Consider the following 23,166-nt stretch of genomic DNA (forward strand, 5'->3'; position numbering starts at 1 on the left):
ATTTAAGTGGTCGACGAAACAAAGAATATTTATCACTGGTGCTAGTATTTAAGGTTGTCGACGAAAACAGAATAAAAATATCAGAAACTGGTAGCTAGTATTTAAGGTTGTCGACGAAACAGAATAAAATATCAGAACTCAAAGCTAGTATTAGAGTATAAAAATATCAGAAAACTGTGCTAGTATTTACGTTTGTCGACGACAGAATAAAAATATCTAAACAGGCTATATTTTAAGGGTCGCGAAACAGAATAAAAAGTATCGAAACTGGTAGCTATATTTAAGGTTGTCGACGAAACAGAATAAACATATCAGAAACTGGTAGCTAGTATTTAAGGTTGTCGACAAAGAACAGAAATATATCAGAAACTGGTAGCTGGTATTTAAGATTGGTCGACGAACAGAATAAAAATATCAGAAACCTGTAGCTAGTATTTAAAAAAAGGTGGTCGTACGACACAGAATAAAAATATCAGAAACTGGTAGCTAGTATTTAAGATTGTCGACGAAACAGAATAAAAACTATCAGAAACTGGTAAAGCTAGTATTTAAGTTAGTCGTCGACAGAAATAAAACTATCAGAAACTGTTAGCTAGTATTTAAGGTTGTCGACAAAGAACAGAAAGGAGATATTCAGAACATGTAGCTAGGTATTAAGTCGACGAAACAGAATAAAAATATCAGAAACTGGTAGCTAGTATTTAAAGATTGTCACGACTAAAGAATATTTAATTCAGAAACTGGCATAGCTAGTATAGGTTGTCGACGAAACAGATAAAAATATCAGAAACTGGTATCTAGTATTTAAGCTTGTCGACGAAACACAGAAATATATCAGAAAACTGTAAAGCTGGTATTTAGATTTGTCGACGAAACAGAATAAAAATATCAGAAACTGATGCTAGTATTTAGATTGTCGCACGAAACAGAATAAAAATATCATAAACTGGTAGCTAGTATTTAAGAAATTGGTCGACGAAACAGAATAAAAATATCAGAAACTGGTAGCTAGTATTTAAGGTTGTCGACGAAACACAATATCAGAAGCTGACATCAGACGGATTCCTTTTATATTATGAGTGATGTCGCTTTACTTTTAACCCTTTCTAAAAGTATATTAACTCAGACCTACAGTTATCATTTATACCTGACGTCCTTCTCGTCGACGAAACTTCCACAAAAAAGTATGGAAAATGGTTGGATCAAACAATTTATTTGTATTCACTCAGCAACAACCTTCCCTTAACCAAAGCACCTGTGCATTTTACAACTCCAAATGTGTGTCTGTCTGTGTGTCTGTCTGTGCATCTGCTTGACTGTCACTCCCACAAAATGTCTTTTGAAAGTCTGGTGACTGACAAAAATTCTGTGGTGGGAAGAAGTCCAAAGCGAAGGCAGACGTAGATTATGTAACTGAATGCCTTAGTTTTGACTGGATGTAGCATCTTCTTCTGTCATTCTATTGTAAAACTGTGTTGAAATAAATCTTCTGTTATTGTAAGGCCATTGTTGCAACAGCCTCGTTATCTGTTAGTCAAAACAGCTGTGTGAAATAAATCTTCTGTTATTGTAAGGCCATTGTTGCAACAGCCTCGTTATCTGTTAGTCAAACAGCTTGTTTGTGATACAAAAAAACTACCTACACAGATCTTGTGGGGTACACGAATGATATGGCCGCCTTTAGTGTACTCATTTATTACGAAGAATTTCGGCACTGTATTTACAATAATCACTACCTAGTTGACTGAATTGAGAAATTATTTTGTGTATTATTTAAGGACTTCTGTCTGGAGTATCCCATTAAAGTATCTAAAAGTAAAAACAATAAAAATCTATAACACCATTGATAATAAGGCTAACAAGGCGAACAGTAATAGAATACAGTCCAAAGCAATTATTATTATTATTATTATTATTATTATTATTATTATTATTATTATTATTATTATTATTTTATTATTATCTTCAAAACCACATGTATAAAATAGGGTTTACTACCATATTATTATTTTTTTTTTTTTTTTTTTTTTTTTTTTTGCTCTATCAGTCCTCCAATTCGACTGGGTGGTATTTATAGTGTGGGGTTCCGGGTTGCATCCTGCCTCCTTAGGAGTCCATCACTTTTCTTACTATGTGCGCCGTTTCTAGGATCACACTCTTCTGCATGAGTCCTGGAGCTACTTCAGCCTCTAGTTTTTCTAGATTCACCTTTTCAGGGAGGATCTTGGGATCGTGCCTAGTGCTCCTATGATTATGGGTACGATTTCCACTGGCATATCCCATATCCTTCTTATTTCTATTTTCAGATCTTGATACTTATCCATTTTTTCCCTCTCTTTCTCTTCAACTCTGGTGTCCCATGGTATTGCGACATCAATGAGTGATACTTTCTTCTTGACTTTGTCATTCAACGTCACGTCTGGTCTGTTTGCACGTATCACCTATCCGTTTCTTCTGATACCATAGTCCCAGAGGATCTTTGCCTGATCGTTTTCTATCACTCCCTCAGGTTGGTGCTCGTACCACTTATTACTGCAAGGTAGCTGATGTTTCTTGCACAGGCTCCAGTGGAGGGCTTTTGCTACTGAATCATGCCTCTTATTATATTATTATTATTATTATTATTATTATTATTATTATTATTATTATTATTATTGCTGCTGTTGTTGCTTTCTTTTGCTGTATTTAATATGAAATTTTAAAAATTAATCCTTCATCAATTCCTTGACAAATAAAGGCAAATCCTGCATTTTATTCTGAAGCGGAATTAAGAAGAAATCTAAACATACTTATAAAAATCTAAAAATATAAAAAAAGGCAGCAAATGATGTCCTTTCGACGAATTTTGCGACGGGAGGAGAATGTTGCAATCGGACGGTGGGTAAATCGCTGTTCTTATCGAGTGACGGAACTCCCCGAGACATTTTCTTGCAATGCGATGCAATGCGGCCGTGAAGGAATTTTCGCTTGAACTGAGTGCTATTAGGAATTCCTTAAAAAAAAAAAAAATAATAATAATAATAATAAAAACATTGACATGAGTTTTGCACGTCGTAAAAGTGGTAAAGAGAGAAATCCGAAGAAGACTGACAGACGGACAGACAAAAAAAAGACGACGGGAGAGAGAGAGAGAGAGAGAGAGAGAGAGAGACTATCTTGCCTCAAGTGATGTTGTTGCACCTTTTGAAAGAATCTTGCGCTTGTATTTTGCATTTGCGGTTTGGATGCGTCCTTTGTTTCCCATAATCAGTCCATTGCAATCTGCACCGTAATTCTATCATCGTGACTAATGAGGGAAAGAGACGGACGTTTTCGAGAAGTGAGAGAAAAAGGAAAGTAGAAGAAAGGATATGTAGTAGGGGTGGAAGTGGGGATTGGGGAGACACTCCACCCCCTTCCTCCTTTTCCGAAAACTGGACTAGAGAGTAATTTTGAACCAATTAGAAACGGCCATTCATGTCAAGCAGAACAGGTTTAGCCAAGGCTCATAAAATCCCCTCTCTCTCTCTCTCTCTCTCTCTCTCTCTCTCTCTCTCTATGGGGTTTGGGGGGGCTGGGGGGCCCTGTTCAGAGTACAGAGCAGGGGTGAAAAAGAGGTTGCTCCGGTCGGGACATAAAATTTCTCACAGTTCGAGCCAATTAAAATTTTCTTTTTGCCTTCGGAATATTCTCGTCTGGGACGGGTCAAGTCCTGTTGAGTCCAGTATAATCGTGTAAATATGATCCTCTCTCTCTCTCTCTCTCCTCTCTCCTACTCTCCTCTCTCTCTCTCTCTCTCTCTCTCTCATTTCTTCTGTTGCAGAATCCCTGATATGACATTTCCTATTTACACTCAAGGGATAACTCCACTGAGATGTGTTTAGGGTCTAGAGACTGATCTCTCTCTCTCTCTCTCTCTCTCTCTCTCTCTCTCTCTCTGTCATTTCTTCTGGCGTAGAGTGTTTAGAGTTTAGAGACTGTTCCAGCACCTCTGGTTTTCACTGCTTCCTTTTCCCAAAGGAAATGAGGCAGTAACGAGATTCCTGCATGAAAGGTCACTAGTACTTTCTTCAGGAACGGCCTGTTTAAAATCTCGGTATCGGGACAGAGAGCTCTTGTTTCGTAATGTATATCAACTGAGGAAAGTCCATGCAAAATGTTAAAAGAATGTAATTATTATTATTAGTACTAGAATGTCTTAAAGTCTCACAATAAACATAGTCCCCCCAAAAAATAGAAAATAAACACCCTCCCCTCTCTCTCTCTCTCTCTCTCTCTCTCTCTCTCTCTCATCCTTAATGCGGTATCGGGACAGATAGCTTTTGTTTCGTAATGTATCAAATAAGGAACGTCCATGCAAAATGTTAAAAGAATGTATTTATTATTAGTACCAGAATATCTTAAAGTCTCATAATATATTCCCAATCAAAAACACACACACCCCACATTCTCTCTCTCTCTCTCTCTCTCTCTCTCTCTCTCTCTCTCTCTCTCTCTCTCTCTCTCCCTTATTTTAGGAAAGTCCCTGGAAATTGTTGAAAGAATGTAATTATTATTAGTACCAGAATATCTCAAAGCCTCATAATATATTCTCAATAAAAAAAACACACACACACACACACCCTTTCCCCCACACCTCTCTCTCCTAATACTAAAGAGTTTGACTTAATAATTGAAAAATTGGATGATATATGTAGAAATCACAAGGACTGGACTATTCTCCTATCTGGTGACTTCAACTTTCCTTTCGTGGAATGGAAAGAACGAATAGGAGATGTGTGGATGTACTTATACATATAAAAAAGAGAGTAATAGTAGTGCAGAAGATAAGAGGCAATTTGAAAAGCTATTAGATATGCTACTAGAATACAACATTCAACAAATAAATCACCTGCCAACAAGAAAGGAAAATACTTTAGACCTAGTATTGTGAACGAGATGATTATGTTAAAGAAATAATAGTTTGATAATGCGAGTATTTCAGACCATAATGTCATAGAATTAACAGTTCATTCCAAAGCAAGTGAAAATAGAGATAAGCAAGAAAATGAAAAAGTGGGAAGGATATGGAAAATACAACTTCTACAGTAAAAATATAAAATGGTCAGAAATTAATGAAGAATTAAACAAAGATTGGGATAACATTTTCGTAAGTGATGACATAAGGGTAAATACGGAGATATTATATATATTGGAGATAATAGTGGAAAAAATATATACCGAAGAAGAAAAGTAAACATCATTCATGCATACCAAGAGACAGAAGGATCTGTTCCAGAAAATCAGAAAGTGGAAAAAAGGTCTTGCAAAAGAAAAAATGCATGGAAAGTTTTTATAGAACTAAAAAGTAAGATAGAAAATGCAGAACAAAAAAAAAAGAGATTATACAATCAAAAGAAAATGAAAAACGGGGGTGACTTGGAAGAAAAAACCCTATTAAAAAATATCAAGCAAAAACCCCAAACTATTATACTCATATGCGAAGAAGATGAATAAAAGAAGAATAGAACTAGGCCCTCTGAGAATTGAAGGGAGATTAACGAATGAAAAAAAGGGAAATTTGCAACATACTGGCAGAACGATATAAGAGAGAATTCACCCCTAGAATAGATATGAAGATAAGATATAGAAGTAAGGATTGAAAATAGTGAATATTTTAGCTGACATAGATATTAATGAAGCTGATATTGTGCAGGCTATTAATGAAATTAAAAATGGAGCTGCTGCAGGGCCTGATGGAATTCCTGCTATTTTGTTAAAGAAAGTAGTTCATTCTATCGCAAGCCACTTGCAATATTATTAAGACAAAGTGTAGATACAGGCAGATATAATGATGAGCACAAATTAGCATATATTACCCCTACTTTCAAAAGTGGATCAAGACTAGAGGCAAGTAATTATAGGCCCTGTGAGTTTAACATCACATATTATGAAAGTGTATGAAAGGGTAATGAAGAAAAATATTATGAACATTTAATAAAAAATAATTTGTTTAATAAAGGACAACATGGGTTTCGTACCCGGAAAAGTACACAAACCCAACCCACTGTTAGTCCACCGTGAAAACATATTCAAAAATATGAAAAGCGGAAAGGAAATGAAACAGATGTGGTTTATTTAGACTTTGCAAAAGCTTTTGATAAAGTAGCCATAATATATTAGCGAAGAAAATTTAGAAAACACAATATCGTGGATAAAGTAGGAAGATGGTTAAAAGAATTTTTACACAACAGAAAACAGATAGTTATTGCAAACGACGAGAAATCGGATGAAGCCAAGGTAATATCCGGTGTGGCCGCAAGGTACGGTGTTAGCTGCAATACTGTTTGTTATTATGATTGAAGACATAGACAATAATGTTAAGGATTCGGTAGTGAGTAGTTTCGCAGATGACACAAGAATAAGTAGAGAAATTACCTTGTGATGAAGATAGGAACGCTCTACAAGAGACCTTAACAAAGTATATGATTGGGCAGAGGTAATATTAGGATGGTATTTACTCTGATAAATTTGAATCAATAAATTATGGAGACAGAGAAAGAAAGCTATATGCATATAAGGGACCTAATAATGAGACCATCACAATAAGGAAGCAGTTAAAGACCTTGGTGTGATGATAATAGGAACATGTTATGCAATGATCAAATAGCAACTCTGTTGGCAAAATGTGGGTAAACAAAAAAAAAAAAAAGCCCCAAATGGGGGGGGGGGGGGGGGGGGGGGGACTGTTTGTTACGGCACTTCAAAACAAGGAAAAGCTGAACTACATGCTTATGGCTTTATAAAACATATGTTCGTAGTCCACTTGAATATTGGCAATATGATATGGTACCCACACTATCAAAAGGATATTGCACAAATAGAGAGTGTACAAAGGTCCTTTACAGCTAGAATAGAAGAAGTTAAGGACCTAGACTACTGGGAAAGACTACAATTCTTAAAATTATATAGTCTAGAAAGGAGAAGAAGAGAACGCTACATGATAATTCAGGCATGGAAACAGATAGAAGGAATAGCAGAAAATATCATGGAACTAAAAATATCAGAAAGAGCAAGCAGAGGTAGATTAATAGTGCCCAAAACTATACCAGGAAAAATAAGGAAAGCACACAGGACATTAATCCACTACGCACCAGCTTCATCGATAATGCAGCGTCTATTCAATGCGTTGCCAGCTCATCTGAGGAATATATCAGGAGTGAGCGTAGATGTGTTTAAGAATAAGCTCGACAAATATCTAAACTGCATCCCAGACCATCCAAGATTGGAAGATGCAAAATATACCGGAAGATGTACTAGCAACTCTCTGGTAGACATTAGAGGTGCCTCACACTGAGGGACCTGGGGCAACCCGAACAAGATGTAAGGTCTGTAAGGTAAGGTCCTCTCTCTCTCTCTCTCTCTCTCTCTCTCTCATCCTTAAATGCTAACGGCATGGTGAGTCAGAGAAACTCCAGGTTCCAGCTCAGACTAGAGTTAGTCAGAGCTTGATCAGGACAGGACCGGTGCAGAAACACTGGTTAGCATAAAGCAAATAATGGAAGTCTTGTGGAGGATGAATTTTGAAGAAACAAAAAAGACAGATAGCAGAAGGATTCAGGTGGGGGAGAGCTGAATGGAAATAGACAGCGGGGAACATTACCAAGGAATTGTGTAAGAAGTACCAGAATAAATTTCAGTCGGTGATGGTGCGCAGAAGCTGCATCGACTGCTGGTAAAGTTTGAGAGTTAAAAGTTACTGTTAACAAGAGTCAAAGAGACAATAATGATAAATGGGAGAAAGGTGGGTTTGTATAAATGGCTAGAATTAAGTACATCTCAGTTTGACCAGACCACTGGCTGGCCCGAAGGATGAGATATTTGTACGTGGCTAGGAACCAATTGGTTACTTAGCAACGGGACCTACAGCTTATTGTAGGATCCGAACCACATTGTATCGAGAAATGAATTTCTAATCCCCAGAAATGAATTCCTCTGTTCCCCATTGGCAGAGCGGGGAGCGAACTCGGGCTACCAAATCGATAGGCGAGTACGCAACCCACTCGTCCAATTGAGAAGCTAGCAGGAAGAAAGAAAAGGAAAGCAAATGTTGGTTAGTCAATCTGAAACAGGCATCAACATCTAGTCCGCTGGTATAGTGGCTAGTGTCGTGGTGGGCCACTCAGATGCTGCAGGTTCGTGTCTCGCCCCAGGACGATGAAAAAAATGAAAAATCACTGGCTGTGTGTCATGATCAGTTACAGTCGTAGTGTGGGGCCTGCGGTGGGAGGTTGACACCAACATTCTTCGGAAGCTTGAATTTCAAGTCAGTGGCCCCTTCGGTGTGCTTGTTCCATGCGAATAGGTTTCATCCACTGAAATAATAATAATAATAATAATAATAATAATAATAATAATAAATCATACTTTGCCAAAAGTAATTTCTATGAAGCAAGAAGGATTTTATGGGAGTGATTAAATGTTAGATTTGGAGCCTGAATCGTCGCTCGCGATTGAGGACTGAGGCTTTTACTATAATGACATATTTTATGCTAGATTTAATCAATTTCATTTGTTTGTGTTTGTGTGTGTGCTTACGGGAAACATACAGTCGTTATGACATCAAGACGAGAAACCATACAAATTACGAGCAAACTTTTAATTATGGCCATCATAAAATTAGTAAAAATAAACAAATAAATAAATATAGTAAATGGGTTGAATACAGGAAGGAGAAATTCATCTTCACAAATGTGGATAGTAAAAGAAAGGATGACAAGGTAAAGCCGAGAAAAGAGTGAACACGGAATAAAGAGTGATTCTAGCGGTCTAGTCGATATCACAGGTTCGATGACAACTCAGTCAATTGTTTTTGACAAACTAAAAACAACTTGTTGCTGAGAGAGCGAGAATACGCAGTGATTCAAGAATCCGACTTACAGGGCATTATTCCAAACCATGTAGAAGGTATTGGGAAAAATTAGGGTCAATAGTACAAATTTCCCGAGTCTTACTGAAAATCAGGAATGATTGTCACAGCTAGTTTGTTGCTTTAGAGGATCAACGATGATTGTCCAAAAGAAACTTGTCATTAATCTATCTTCAAGGCTTGAGAATATTCTCAAAGACTCAATATTCTTGCTATACTATAATGGGCGCTATGTCTGTCCGTCCGTCTGTCATTCAGTCACGGCCAAACGGCTGGTCCGATGGGCATGAAACTTGGCAGGATTATAGTGGGAACACCTAAGATGGTTTATAACGGGATTTTATCCTACCTCCCAAGCCCCATCCAAAAGGGGCGGGGGATGAAGGGATTCCCTGAAACGGAGCTGGTTCTGCTCGTGAAACGGGGATGGTTATGCCCGTAGACTTAGTTGCTTTACGACTCTATCATACATAATTTCTGCATACATACCTTTACTAGTGACAATAATAGCCACTGAAAGGATTTCAGTTTCTCTGTTTCTGAAATATGGGATTAAGTATCCAAGAATAAGGGCTGATATTATTCAGGACGAAGAGGAAAAATGTCAAACTAAAACCTTGCAAATTCCCTTGGAAAACAAGGCACTTAAATGGCATCTGAAATACAAATTTCTTTCCTCTTTAGACTCAAGACACCTGACAGTTCTCTGTAGATTGAAGAGATAAGGAAAATCGAAATAACAACATAAAAAAAAGAAGACACAAAAATGTAACGTTGAACGGTAGAATGAAAGTGTGATTCCAGATCATTTTATCATGGAATTTTTACAGCTAAGTTATTGAAAGAGTGCGATGAATTATACATATTTAACATGCATTTTTATTTTCTTGGCGGGAGATTTCGTGTCCCCAAAAAGTTTGGTTCAAAATATATGACAACGAGAATCTAAACTCAGAATTTTATGGATATACAAAAGAAGCATCATATATATATATATATATATATATATGTATATATATATATAATATATATATCATATATATATATACATATATATATACATATATATATATATATATATATATATATATATATATATATATATGTATATATATGTATATATATATATATATATATCTATATATATATGATATATACATATATATATATATATATATATATATATATATATATATATGTTTATATATCATATATATATACATATATATACATATATATATGTATATATATACATATATTTACATATATGTTTGTGTATATATATATATATAATTTTTTGATATTCCACAATGGTCCCGTGGGTAAAGTATATAAGAGATCCTCACGTGAAAATGAAAGAAGGAGGTACCAAGACTTTCAACTTTTTATTCCAAAGTCATCTTCAGGGTACCCTGAAGATGACTTTGGAATAAAAGTTGAAAGTCTTGGTACCTCCTTCTTTCATTTTCACGTGAGGATCTCTTATATATATATATATATATATATATATATATATATATATATATATATATATATTATATAATATATATATATATATATACATTTTTATTTTGTAATATTGACCATATACTCTCTCTGAACATCTATAATCACTTTACATAAAAATCTAACATCATACTTTCCTTCAGTCACATTTCCTTGGCATTTATTGCCGATGTCGCTCACCACTTGAAATCTGCAAGAATAAACGCCATCATTTAAACCTAAAATAAACAAACAGCGTAAATAAACCTCAGCATAATCCTCCACAAGGATCAGGCTGAGTTGAGCAAGTAACCAACGCCCTCAGCCATTTCCTCCTAGGAAACACGTGGTCCTTCGGGAGAAGGGGGAGAACTTGACTCTCTCTCAGGGGCGTCGACGATCCTGTACAGGTTGAAGAACGATCGCTTTTCTGTCTGTCATAGCACTGTAACAATTGACACTGGCGAATATTGACATATGATGTCAACGGAGGTTCAGGAAGATTTCCTTCTGCATTACATAACGTCGTATCTCTCTCTCTCTCTCTCTCTCTCTCTCTCTCTCTCTCTCTCTCGGTTTTCTCGCTAGTACCTGAAAGTCGGTTGTTTTTTTCCCGTTATTTTAGTGGGTGGGTGGGGGGGTAGGGGTAAGAGAGAAAGGTCCTCCGTTCCTTTTACATTCTTCTGGTACAGGGCAACTCTCGAACAGTTTCTTCTTCTTCCCAGGTAGCTGAACTTGAGGCTTGGACACAAAAAGAAAAAGAAAAAAGAAAAAAAAAAAAAAAAACGGTTTAACATAGCTAACTGATTACTCATGAGGTTGGAATAGGTTTCCGTGGCCTTCCTCTGTCTTTTTTTTTTCTATTTATTTTTTTTTAATCTTAATGTTTGGCGGAATTTGTGGGTGTCTGTTATGTTCGTGCAGTGTATGAGCATACTTCTCTTTGCTTTATATATATATATATATATATATATATATATATATATATATAATATATATATATATATATATATATAGAGAGAGAGAGAGAGAGAGAGAGAGAGAGAGAGAGAGAGAGAGAGAGAGAGAGAGAGATTTTGCAATTTCTAACCCTTCTCAATAACTTCATAGAGCATCTTAACGTCTGTTTGGAAACTGGTAAATGCCACAGTTAAACCGGACTTTCCATGCTGGCAAAACGCACATTGCATAACGACATGCTTTCCATTCTCGTTGAAGGAGTTGTTCCCAAGCCTCTTCGTCTGGTAATGGTAGTTAGCACTTGCATTCGCCTTCACCCCTCCTAACTAATTAAGAGGCTTTTATGTATATGGAATCTGATGCTGAATTATGACTGAACTACGCTTGGAAAACAACCGCCCTCGATATTTCACAGTTGTCTTTCTCCGGCAAGGACAGCAAACACCATTTCCTATAGTAGATTCACATCAACCGTGCATTTGACGTCTAGGCCAGTCCCTTACGACGCTCCTGGTTGGCTGTTGATAAGCCAACCACAGGCTGGAAACTCTCAGTCTCTCGAAAAAGTTCACATAGGTAGGACGTATGTTCCACCTCTGCTGAAAGACGTAACCCTCAGAAGAGGTGGAATATACATCCTGCCCATGTGATCGCTCGGAGACTTGAGAGTTTCAGCCCTGTGATTGGCTTATCAACAGCCAATCAGGAGCGTCGTAAGGGACTGGCCTAGACGTTAAATGCACCGTTGATGTGAGTCTACTATAGTAGCCAGTGACCTTAGGTCAAGCATAGAGCCCTCGACCAGAAGTGACATCAGTGGGAAAACAAACTATAGACTATTTTTCCACAGACTACACCCTCGTTGGATTATACGTCCATCACAGCCCACTCACCCTTTTCACCTGTGTTCTTACAAAGTTCTCAACGTCATTACCTTTGAATTAGCTTCAGTATTACCCGTTAAGCCCTCCTGCCAAACTGGTTGTTGAGGCCTTATGAAGTAATCAGTCATCCAGGCGAACTGAGTCGATTAGCTGTCTGAGATACCATCAGACCTGGCTAGTGCAAACTTTGCCACTCCTCTCTGGGAGTCGTGTGATGCATCAAAATCAGCCGCCGAGATCACACGTGAGGCATCGTCCTCTTTGCAACACGGAGTGACGTTGTTGATAAGAATATAGCGAAGTTCCTTTGTCCCAAAGTCTACCCAATTGGGTGGAGTCGCCTCCCACCTGGGGTAACTACGTACGTAGGCGATGACGTAGTGTAGAGGTACCTGCTCAAGGTCCTGGGTGGGAAACCCTTTCAATGATCACCTGACTGTCTTGGGTTAAAAAAATAAAATAAACATCTTCGTGAACATCGTGAAATCATATTTTTACAACAGGTTATCTCTGCGACTAAAATCAGAAGGATAAGCGACAGTATACAGACTGATTGATTGCTTCAGAGGATACTGGGTTGATATAAGCACTTTTCAGTTTGACAGTTCGATGGAGGTTGAGGAGAGGAACATCTTAGAAAAGCGCCGGAAGGTAAAAGCGTCAACAGCTATAGCAGATTCACATCAACCATGCATTTGATGTCTAGGCTCCTGAGGGGCTGTTGATAAGCCAATCACAGGGCTGGAAACTCTCAGTCTCTCGAGAGAGTTCACATAGGCAGGATGTATGTTCCACCTCTCCTGAGAGGTATTTTTGAAAAACGTATCCCTCAGGAGAGGTGAAACATAGCTCCTACCCATGTGAACTCTCGAGAGAGACTGAGAGTTTCCAGCCCTGTGTTTGGCTTATCAACAGCCAATCAGGAGCGCCGTAAGGGACTGGCCGAGACATCATATGCACGGTTGATGTGAATCTGCTATAGAAAGTGAGAGGATGCAAGCAAGATAGTTGATGATGCAATGTGTATCAGGTGTGCTACTGATGAGCCCTCTACGTAGGTCTATGAAGCAGCTAATTTTGCTGAATTATTCGGCGCATGAGTTTCAGGCACAATTCAACAGTTAAAACATAAATGTAATAGTAACGGTCCTTTTCGTCTGCGCTGCGATGTTACTTCTCTTTTTCTTTTTGCAGCTAATATTTCAGTCACTGCTCCATTACGCTCCAGGGAAGAGTTCCCCGACCTGACAGGCAGTAGCTTTGTAACCCTTGTCAGGTTACCTCTATTTATGGGAAATTGATCATCTTCGGATTAGTACTCGGTTCGACCATTGATTCTTTCCCTCTACTGCCAAGCTTTGGAATTCCCTTCCTGCTTCTGCTTCTTCCGGCTCTTAGGTAGAACCTTTTCTTTCCATAAGAGGAGTCCTTCTTCCTTCTTTTCCTTCTTGATTTTATCTTCACAGGTCTGGTCTTGAAAGGACTTTGTGTCCAACTGGAAAACAAAAATAAATTGCAGTTTGCGGTTCCATTAGAATTCCGAAGAAGAGTAGGGATGATATCACTTATTATTATTATTATTATTATTATTATTATTATTATTATTATTATTATTATTATTAAGAAATTCACGTCGCGTGAAGAACAGATCGTTAAAAAATCCACAATTATATGTTCAAATATATTTCTATGTAAAAACCAAAGACTTTCGAACACCGTTCATCAGTGTAGATGTTAAAATGTAAAGTGAGAGGGTTGTTTTAGATGGTTTTCAGGGGGAAACTACCCTCTAACTTTACATTTTAACGTCTACACTGATGAGGAACACCGTTTTAACACATAATTGTGGATTTTTAAACAATTATTATTATTATTATTTTTTTTTTTTTTTTTTTTTTTTTTGCTCTATCACAGTCCTCCAATTCGACTGGGTGATATTTATAGTGTGGGGTTCCGGGTTGCATCTGCCCCCTTAGGAGTCCATCACTCTTCTTACTATGTGTGCCGTTTCTAGGATCACACTCTTCTGCATGAGTCCTGGAGCTACTTCAGCCTCTAGTTTTTCTAGATTCCTTTTCAGGGATCTTGGGATCGTGCCTAGTGCTCCTATGATTATGGGTACGATTTCCACTGGCATATCCCATATCCTTCTTATTTCTATTTTCAGATCTTGATACTTATCCAATTTTTTTCCCTCTCTTTCTCTCAACTCTGGTGTCCCATGGTATTGCGACATCAATGAGTGATACTTTCTTCTTGACTTTGTCAATCAACGTCACGTCTGGTCTGTTTGCACGTATCACCCTATCCGTTCTGATACCATAGTCCCAGAGGATCTTTGCCTGATCGTTTTTCTATCACTCCTTCAGGTTGGTGCTCGTACCACTTATTACTGCAAGGTAGCTGATGTTTCTTGCACATGGCTCCAGTGGAGGGCTTTTGCCACTGAATCATGCCTCTTTTTGTACTGGTTCTGTGCAAGTGCCGGGCATTCACTTGCTATGTGGTTTATGGTTTCACTTTTCGTATTGCACTTCCTACATATGGGAGAGATGTTATTTCCGTCTATCGTACTTTGAACATATCTGGTTCTTAGGGCCTGATCTTGTGCCGCTGTTATCATTCCTTCAGTTTCCTTCTTTAGCTCTCCCCTCTGTAGCCATTGCCAATTGTCATCGCTGGCTAGTTCTTTAGTCTGTCTCATGTATTGTCCGTGCATTGGTTTGTTGTGCCAGTCCTCTGTTCTTTCTGTCTTTCTCCTGTCTCTGTATATTTCTGGGTCTTCGTCTGCTTTTATTAGTCCTTCTTCCCATGCACTCTTTAGGCCACTCGTCTTCACTGGTTTTCAGATATTTGCCCCAGTGCTCTGTTTTCGATGTTAACGCAGTCCTCTATACTTAGTAGTCCTCTCCCTCCTTCCTTTCGTGTTATGTACAGTCTGTCCGTATTTGCTCTTGGGTGTAGTGCTTTGTGTATTGTCATATGTTTCCTGGTTTTCTGATCTATGCTGCGGAGTTCTGCCTTCGTCCATTCCACTATTCCTGCGCTGTATCTGATTACTGGCACTGCCCATGTGTTATGGCTTTTATCATATTTCCGGCGTTGAGTTTTTGATTTGAGTATCGCCTTGAGTCTCTGCATATATTCTTTCCTGATCGTGTCCTTCATCTCTTGGTGTTTTATATCTCCTCCTTCCATTATTCCCAGGTATTTGTATCCTGTCTCATCTATGTGTTTGATGTTGCTCCCATCTGGTAGCTTTTTTTTATCCCTTCAGTTCTCGTTACTTTGCCTTTTTGTATGTTGACTAAGGCGCATTTTTCTATTCCAAACTCCATCCTGATGTCCCCAGATACAATCCTTACAGTCTGGATTAGGGTATCTATTTCCTTGATGCTCTTACCATACAGCTTGATGTCGTCCATGAACATCAGATGGTTGATTCTGTTACCTCTTTTCTTGAGTTGGTACCCGGCATCCATCTTCTGTAGTACTTTTGTCATGGGAATCATGGCTACTACGAAGAGTAGTGGGGACAGTGAGTCGCCCTGGAAGATCCCTCTCCTGATATTAACCTCTGCTAGTCTTATTCCAGAGCTTGTAAGTATTGTATTCCAGTTGCGCATTGTATTTTTGAGGAAGCTGATGGTGTTTTCCTCTGCCCCATATATTTTCAGGCATTCTATTAGCCATGTGTGTGGTATCATGTCGAAGGCTTTCTTATAGTCTATCCATGCCATGCTTAGGTTGGTTTTTCCTTCTCCTACTGTTCTTCATTACCATTTTGTCTATCAGGAGCTGGTCTTTTGTGCCCCTACACTTCCTTCTGCAGCCTTTCTGTTGGTGGGGGATGGTGTTTGTCTCCTCTAGGTAGTTGTATAGCCTTTCACTGATGATACCTGTTAGTAACTTCCACATTAATGGTAGGCAGGTGATAGGCCTGTAGTTACTGGCTATATTTCCCTTACTCTTGTCTTTTTGTACTAAGGATGTTCTTCCTGTGGTCATCCATTTGGGTGCTTGGTGATTTGAGATACAATGCTGGAGTTGTTCTGCTATTCGTGGGTGTAGGGCCTTGAAGTTTTTGAGCCAGTATCCATGGACTTCATCGGGACCTGGGGCTTTCCAGTTTGGCATTTTCTTTAGTTGGTGTCTGACTGTGTCTGTCGTGATGTCTGTGAATCTTTGTTTTATTCTCCCTGTTTCTTCTTCCTTGACTTCCTGGAGCCATGTTGCATGTTTGTTGTGTGATACCGGATTGCTCCATATGTTTTCCCAGAGTCTCTTACTTGGTTCGGCTTCAGGAATTTCTGGGTGGTTGTCTTCCCCTCTTAGTTGGCTGTATAGTCTTTTCTGGTTGGTTCCGAATAGTTTGTTCTGTTGGTATCCCTTATTCCTGTTCATGTACCGTTGGATCTTATGTGCTTTGGCCTTAAGCCTCTGTTTTACATCTTCTATTGAATATATTATTATTATTATTATTATTATTATTATTATTATTATTATCATTATTATTATTATTATTCAAAAAGAGCCACAATAATATAATTGTTAAAAGTTCGTGTAAAACTTCATGATAACTTTACAAAAGCTTTCGAAACCTTCTCTGGATTCACCTTCAGCCCAAATGAGTAATTCAACTTACAATGCACTGAGGTCAACATACAAAAAAAAAACCTTCAGGGACTTTGTATTTTGATTTTTATGTTGACCTCAGTACATTGTAAGTTAGATTACTCATTTTCGAAAGCTTTTGTAAAGTTTTCATGAAGTTTGACACCAACTTTTAACAATTATATTATTGTGGACCCTTTAGAACATTTTATGAACACTCTGGTTAGAGAATTTATCTCAATTATTATTATTATTATTATTATTATTTTATTATTATTATTATTATTATTATTATTTTATTATTATTTGCTGGAAGACCTTCATTTACACAGGTGTTGTTGAAAATATTGGTTATTTCAGCCGCGTATATTTTGTATAGAGAAACTTCTATACAAAATAAACGCAGCTGAAATAGCCATTATTTTCAATAAAACCTGTATTATTATCATCATTATTATTATCAACACATCTCAGTATACAAGGATCGCACATCGCAGCGGTAAAAGGTTTAACATCCGGATTGATAAATAGTGATTTCGACCGTCACCGTGGAATTCAAGACACCATGACAAGCAATAATGGAGGAAGAATGGAACAGATGTGATATTGCTGCGTGGAATGCCTTTGTGTAATTGTCACCAGCCCCCCGCCCCCTACCTCCCCTCCCCCCCCCCCAACGACTGAATAGCCAGGTGCATTGGGAAAAATCCCTTCGTCAAATGAAAGAGAAAAAATAAAAGCTACAAGGATAAGGAAAAGGAATAAGAAGAGAAAACAAAACTAAATAAAAAATCACTGTTAGCAGATGTTTTGTGAACGATGATGTCTAATAAACATGAGCCGGTTTTATCCCTTTCTTTTAAGGGACCGGGGTCCGAAGTATGATGATATAAACATATAAAACTGACATTTTTTCCGTATGCGGACATACGGAAATTTGAAAGACAATTTCGCTAAATTTTATTTCCTCCAATTTCATTTCATTTCACTCTGTGACTGAATATTGATCGTTACATTGCAGAAACAACGACGCATCCCTTCTGGGTCAAAGGTGACGCAGAAAGGAAATAATTCAGACGGAATTTCTGTCAGATTTCCGTAGGTCAGTTATAGAGGAAGCGTCGATTGAATATATGTGAAAATAAATCAGAGTTTATTGGACTTGAAAGGTTATAAATGTGGCGATAAGACAAACTCATTTGATAACGAAGACGTAAGAAAAGCGAACAAACAGAAAAGACGGCAGTTAAGAGCTTAAGGAAGTCATAGAAAACGTGAAATGAGAATGCCGGAAAAGTGCTGTTAAGGTGGAGAATTCGTAGAAGTTAGCGCGGCTAGAGAGATGTATCCTAGATATTGGCACGGTCTAGGATACCTAGACCTTGGATATATAGGTAGTTTACAGTAGGGAGCGTAAGGAAGGTAGGTAGGTACTGTAACGAGTAGGTTGTATATAATTAAAAAGTCTCGGATGAAAGACGGAAGGCAGGCTGAGTAGCGGTACTATTACCAGTTAAATGGATTTGAAGAGGTGTTGAAATGGGAGGGTCCGAGGTAATATTTGGGCGAGGGTAAACTTACGAGGGCAAATGGACGCCTGGAAGACAGAGCAGTGGCTGTTCATCTGGGTAATGAATGACGGGAAGTGGGCGGTTCGTATATAGGGTTAAGCGACGAGGTGGATCACAAGATGGGCATTAAAGGGAATTATTGAGCCAACTCCCCTCATGAAGTGGAATGCGGGTATTGAAATGTGAATATAAAAGAGGCTGAAGCTTTTCCTTTTCAGATGAATTGTTTGTGGTGTATGTGTGAGGAGTAAGAATAATTCAAATAGGGATATGTGCAGATATATGGATTTGAAGCTGACCCGTCCTATTGAAAGACTTGAAGACGTACAAAAAGTATCTATTGCGTAGGAAAGAAAGACCTCATCAATGCAGTCTGCACAGGGTAAGAGGTGGTGGAAAAGGATGTCCTATTATCCAGGAAACCAAACTTTCGCTTCACTTTCTTTCGAAAATACTCTACATGACTTTTTTTTTTTTATCATAGTATGTACTTTTAGAATCTGACTCCACTTAGTATTGTCGGCTGCTGCGAGGTCCTCTCGACAATCGTCGGGGAGGCAGGTCGGATATCTCAGTAATTAGTAAGTATGACTTTGTGAGACTCACTGGACGAACGGGTGAACGTAGTGATAAATCGCCAGTTCCATCTGAGTCAGCAGTTTAAATGATGACTTCTGGTCCGTCCGTCTACACTACTTCATCCTCACGTCCCACAAACACAGCGTGGAGGCGGCAATCTCGAGGGTCAACCAGTTTGACCACTCCTTTTACGTACCGTCAGTTCCAGAATGTGTAATAAATGCTTCTTGAATCAGTTAACATTGTCCTTTTACACTTCATTATACAAAACGCAGAGAAAGTCACAGAAAAGGGAAGTTTTTAAATGACGTATTTTTCTATGTCTACCAGATGACAAATTCTAGAGTGCTTCTATATCGCTTTTTTTATTTCATCATTTATAAAGAGAAGTAAGTTGCATATTGCATACTCAGGAACCATGCAAACCGTTGCCTAATTGTTTTCTTTTGCTCTCTTCATATTTTGAATAACATCAGTTCTAGAATGTACCATTCTTTTTTCTTTCAACCCTGCCTTTTATCAGTATTTGAAGAGAGAAGTCCATATTGCATACCCTTCATGTATACCCACTACTTGGGGAACTTTGAATATCGTTGCCTATCTATTATTTTTCTTTTACTCTTCTCGAGCTTTGAATACCATTAGTTCCAGATTGCGTCCTTTTTCTTGAGTCATTTTACATAACTTTTTTAATCTGTAAAGGAAAAAGGGAGTCCATAATGCATACTCTTCATGTATATACTGAGGGTGATTAATTGCCCTACCTCGTGAGCCTTGTATACCTTTTTTCTTTTTTTTCCTTTTTACGGTTTGGAACGGAATGGCTGCATAGAGGAAGACTGATTTATTCCTTCTCGACGTCTTCCCCCCGATCGAGATGCGAAATCATAAATTTGGATCATTCTCCCCTGTAATTTGCTCGTCACTCCATTTCTCCTCAGTGGACAACTGTTTACCATCTGCTCCGGCGGCCCCCACGCCCCCCCCCCCGCCCCTCCCGCCCCCCCTCTCTCTCCCTCTTACTCTCTCTCTTACTACAATCCTCACACCACATAGGAATTCCGAGTATTTCCAGGAGCCCCCTTCCCGTTCATCCACTTCCCCACTTTCCTTGTGGTTAACTGCGTTTCTGGGAGGAGGTAGGGAGGGGGAAGACATATAGGGGGAGGGGCCGGAGGACTGGTAAAAGGAGAGTTGGACCGGACAGGAAAGACCTGTTGCTCTTATGTATTCCTCGTGGGGTGGGCTGGGGGAGAGAAAGAGTGAGGGTTAGGAAGCCCCCCCCTGTCCCCCATCCGTCAATATGGGGGGGCCACCCCCCCCCCCCCCTTGTCTTACTTCGCAGCAAAGAAAACACTCACGTTTATCTGCGTCTTATGAAACGCAGCAAACGAAAGAGCAATCGCTGGACGATCGAGAACTTACGACACATTGAAAAATGGGGCGAAACCCCCAACTATCAATTGACTACTTTTTTTCGAAAGGGCATTCATCAGTTAGTATCGCAGTATCCGCTTCGTTATCATATCAGAATAAAGCTAAAAGTTATAAGTTATAATATCTTGAAGTTATAAGTTATAATATCTTGAACAGCCTTTAGCAGGTAACCACGTGTTACTGTTTTGGGAGCTCCCTACCTGCTGGGGTAGGAGATTTCCCCTACTTGACCCAATGACACCTACGGGCAACGTGTACACTCAGGCAGGCGCATGCGTGCTTGCAATCAAATAAATTAATATGTGTGTGTGTGTGTGTCTTTGAGAGCAGCCAGTCAGTTAACTGTAGGCATTAAAGATTTAATGTTAAAAGCACAATTTCGCCTTAAAGAACGGAGCACAAAGAATGATGAGATCATAACATTCTTTTAAGTTTTCAAAACAAAATAAACTTAAAAGGGTAACTCTAATCACTGCTGTCTTTTCCTTTCCCTGACCAGCCTCTCTCTCTCTCTCTCTCTCTCTCTCTCTCTCTCTCTCTCTCTCTCCACCACTTCTTCTCGGTGACTCCTCTTACATTTTCTACCACCCTTCGCACAGCTAGTTTAGCGTTTAGTCATAGCCAGGATGGTGTAACATGAGACCCGGTGCCCCATTCATTTTAGAGAACCGTAAAGTGGACCCATTACTATACGCATTTGTGCTTGGAAATTACTAGGGTGACGCTGAAGTGTTCCCCAGCCCTGCACGTGGGGCAGATTAGTCTCTCTCTCTCTCTCTCTCTCTCTCTCTCTCTCTCTCTCTCTCTGCGGCAGATGTTAGAGTTGTTAAAAGATGCCTTTTCTGCAAAGGTTTGTTAGGAAGATCTCTCTCTCTCTCTCTCTCTCTCTCTCTCTCTCTCTCTCCTAGAGAAAAAGTGAGCACATGATGTCTCCTTGGATGGGCTATCAAGTCTTTGAGACATCCTGATCCTCGTAACTCTCTCTTGTTGCATGACATCTTTTCCGTAAAGGCTTATGAAAAGCATTCTCCGCGTACGAATTTCGTCTGAACGGACGGGGTCGTAAAATAACTGTTTATTGCGGAATCAGCATCGGTAGTGTGTTGACATGTCTTAGACACAAAGATAACATTTCTATATTTGTGTACACGATGTTTCCACATTAAAATAAAGCACAATCCTGTTTTTCGGTCACAAAATAGTGATAATGTAGAATTCGGGATTTTAATAGCTCTCAGTTATTATGATATTCAGTTACACTCTCTTTCCACATTAAAATAAAGCACAACCCTGCTTTTCAGTCACAAAATAGTGATAGAATTCGGAATTTTAATAGTTCTCAGTTATTATGATATTCAGTTACACTCTTTTTAAACTTTGCGATCATAACCATCATCGAGTGAGCTCAAGTACGTCGTCCGCGAAAGGAAAAACAAAAGTCAGGAATGTGTTGAAGAGGTCACGTAAAAAAAAAAATAAATAAATAAAAAACAATGAGGGTGGAAAATACTGGTCGGGCCGACACGTGGAAGTCACAAAGTTAATAAAGAGAGAGAGAGAGAGAGAGAGAGAGAGAGAGAGAGAAATGAAGGGTGGGAGAAAAAGAGACTTACAGAGAGAGACAGACAGGGAAAAAGAAAGTGTGTGTGTGTGTGGAGAGAGAGAGAGAGAGAGAGAGAGAGAGAGAGAGAGAGAGAGAGAAAGTTTTGAGAAACAGAATAAAGAGAGAGAGAGATTGAGAAATGAAGAGTGGGAGAGAAAGAGACTTGCAGAGAGAGTTAGACAGAGAGAGAAACAGACAGACCAACAGAGAGAGAAAGTGAGAGAGAGAGAGAGAGAAACATCTTTTTGCGCATTTACGTCAAACTTGACCCTTTTAAGCGATGTCTCTCTCTCTCTCTCTCTCTCTCTCTCTCTCTCTCTCTCTCATTAGAAATGGATAATAGGAAAGTGTAAACTGAAATTCCAAGAGTGGAAATGAGTAAGCGGTGGAGGATATTTATTCTTATTCGTTACATAATATTGTATTATTACATATGTGTTTTTATGTATGTATGTATGCATATACAGATGTGTGTGCGCATGTATGTATGCATATGTGAGTGTGTTTGTTTAAAAAGCGAGAATCATTTGAGCTCATTTCTGTACTGCAAAGTGGTAGCAAATCCGTTCGTAATGACCAACAACGGTCAGAGATATGGCCAACAGAGAGAGAGAAGAAGAAAAAGAAGAAGAAGAAAGAAGGAGAAGAAGAAGAAGAAGAAGAAGAAGAAGAATAGACACATTGTTCGCCATGAATGTGAACCTCCTCCCAATTGAGGACCATCTTGAATGCCCTGCAAACTCTCACGTATAGCCAAGGCGTTCAACGAGATTGCAATTTCATAATCCCTTCCCAACTCTCTCTCTCTCTCTCTCTCTCTCTCTCTCTCTCTCTCTTGCACGCATACGTACACGCGTGTAAATAAAAACAAACACGTTTCTAACTCTTTTCATGAAAGTTTTCTTCCTCGTCCTTTGTAGTGAAGAGAGCTTTGAGGAGAATTGGCACATTACATATGCAAATTGATTTGAGAGGAGAGAGAGAGAGAGAGAAGTATGCAAATGGATTTTAGAGAGAGAGAGAGAGAGAGAGAGAGAGAGAGAGAGAGAGAGAGTATGCAAAAGGATTTGAGAGAGAGAGAGAGAAAGTATGCAAATGGATTTGAGAGAGAGAGAGAGAGAAAAGTATGCAAATGGATTTGAGAGA

Source organism: Macrobrachium nipponense, chromosome 39 (assembly GCF_015104395.2).
Source record: "Macrobrachium nipponense isolate FS-2020 chromosome 39, ASM1510439v2, whole genome shotgun sequence".
In the NCBI taxonomy this organism is placed as follows: domain Eukaryota; kingdom Metazoa; phylum Arthropoda; class Malacostraca; order Decapoda; family Palaemonidae; genus Macrobrachium; species Macrobrachium nipponense.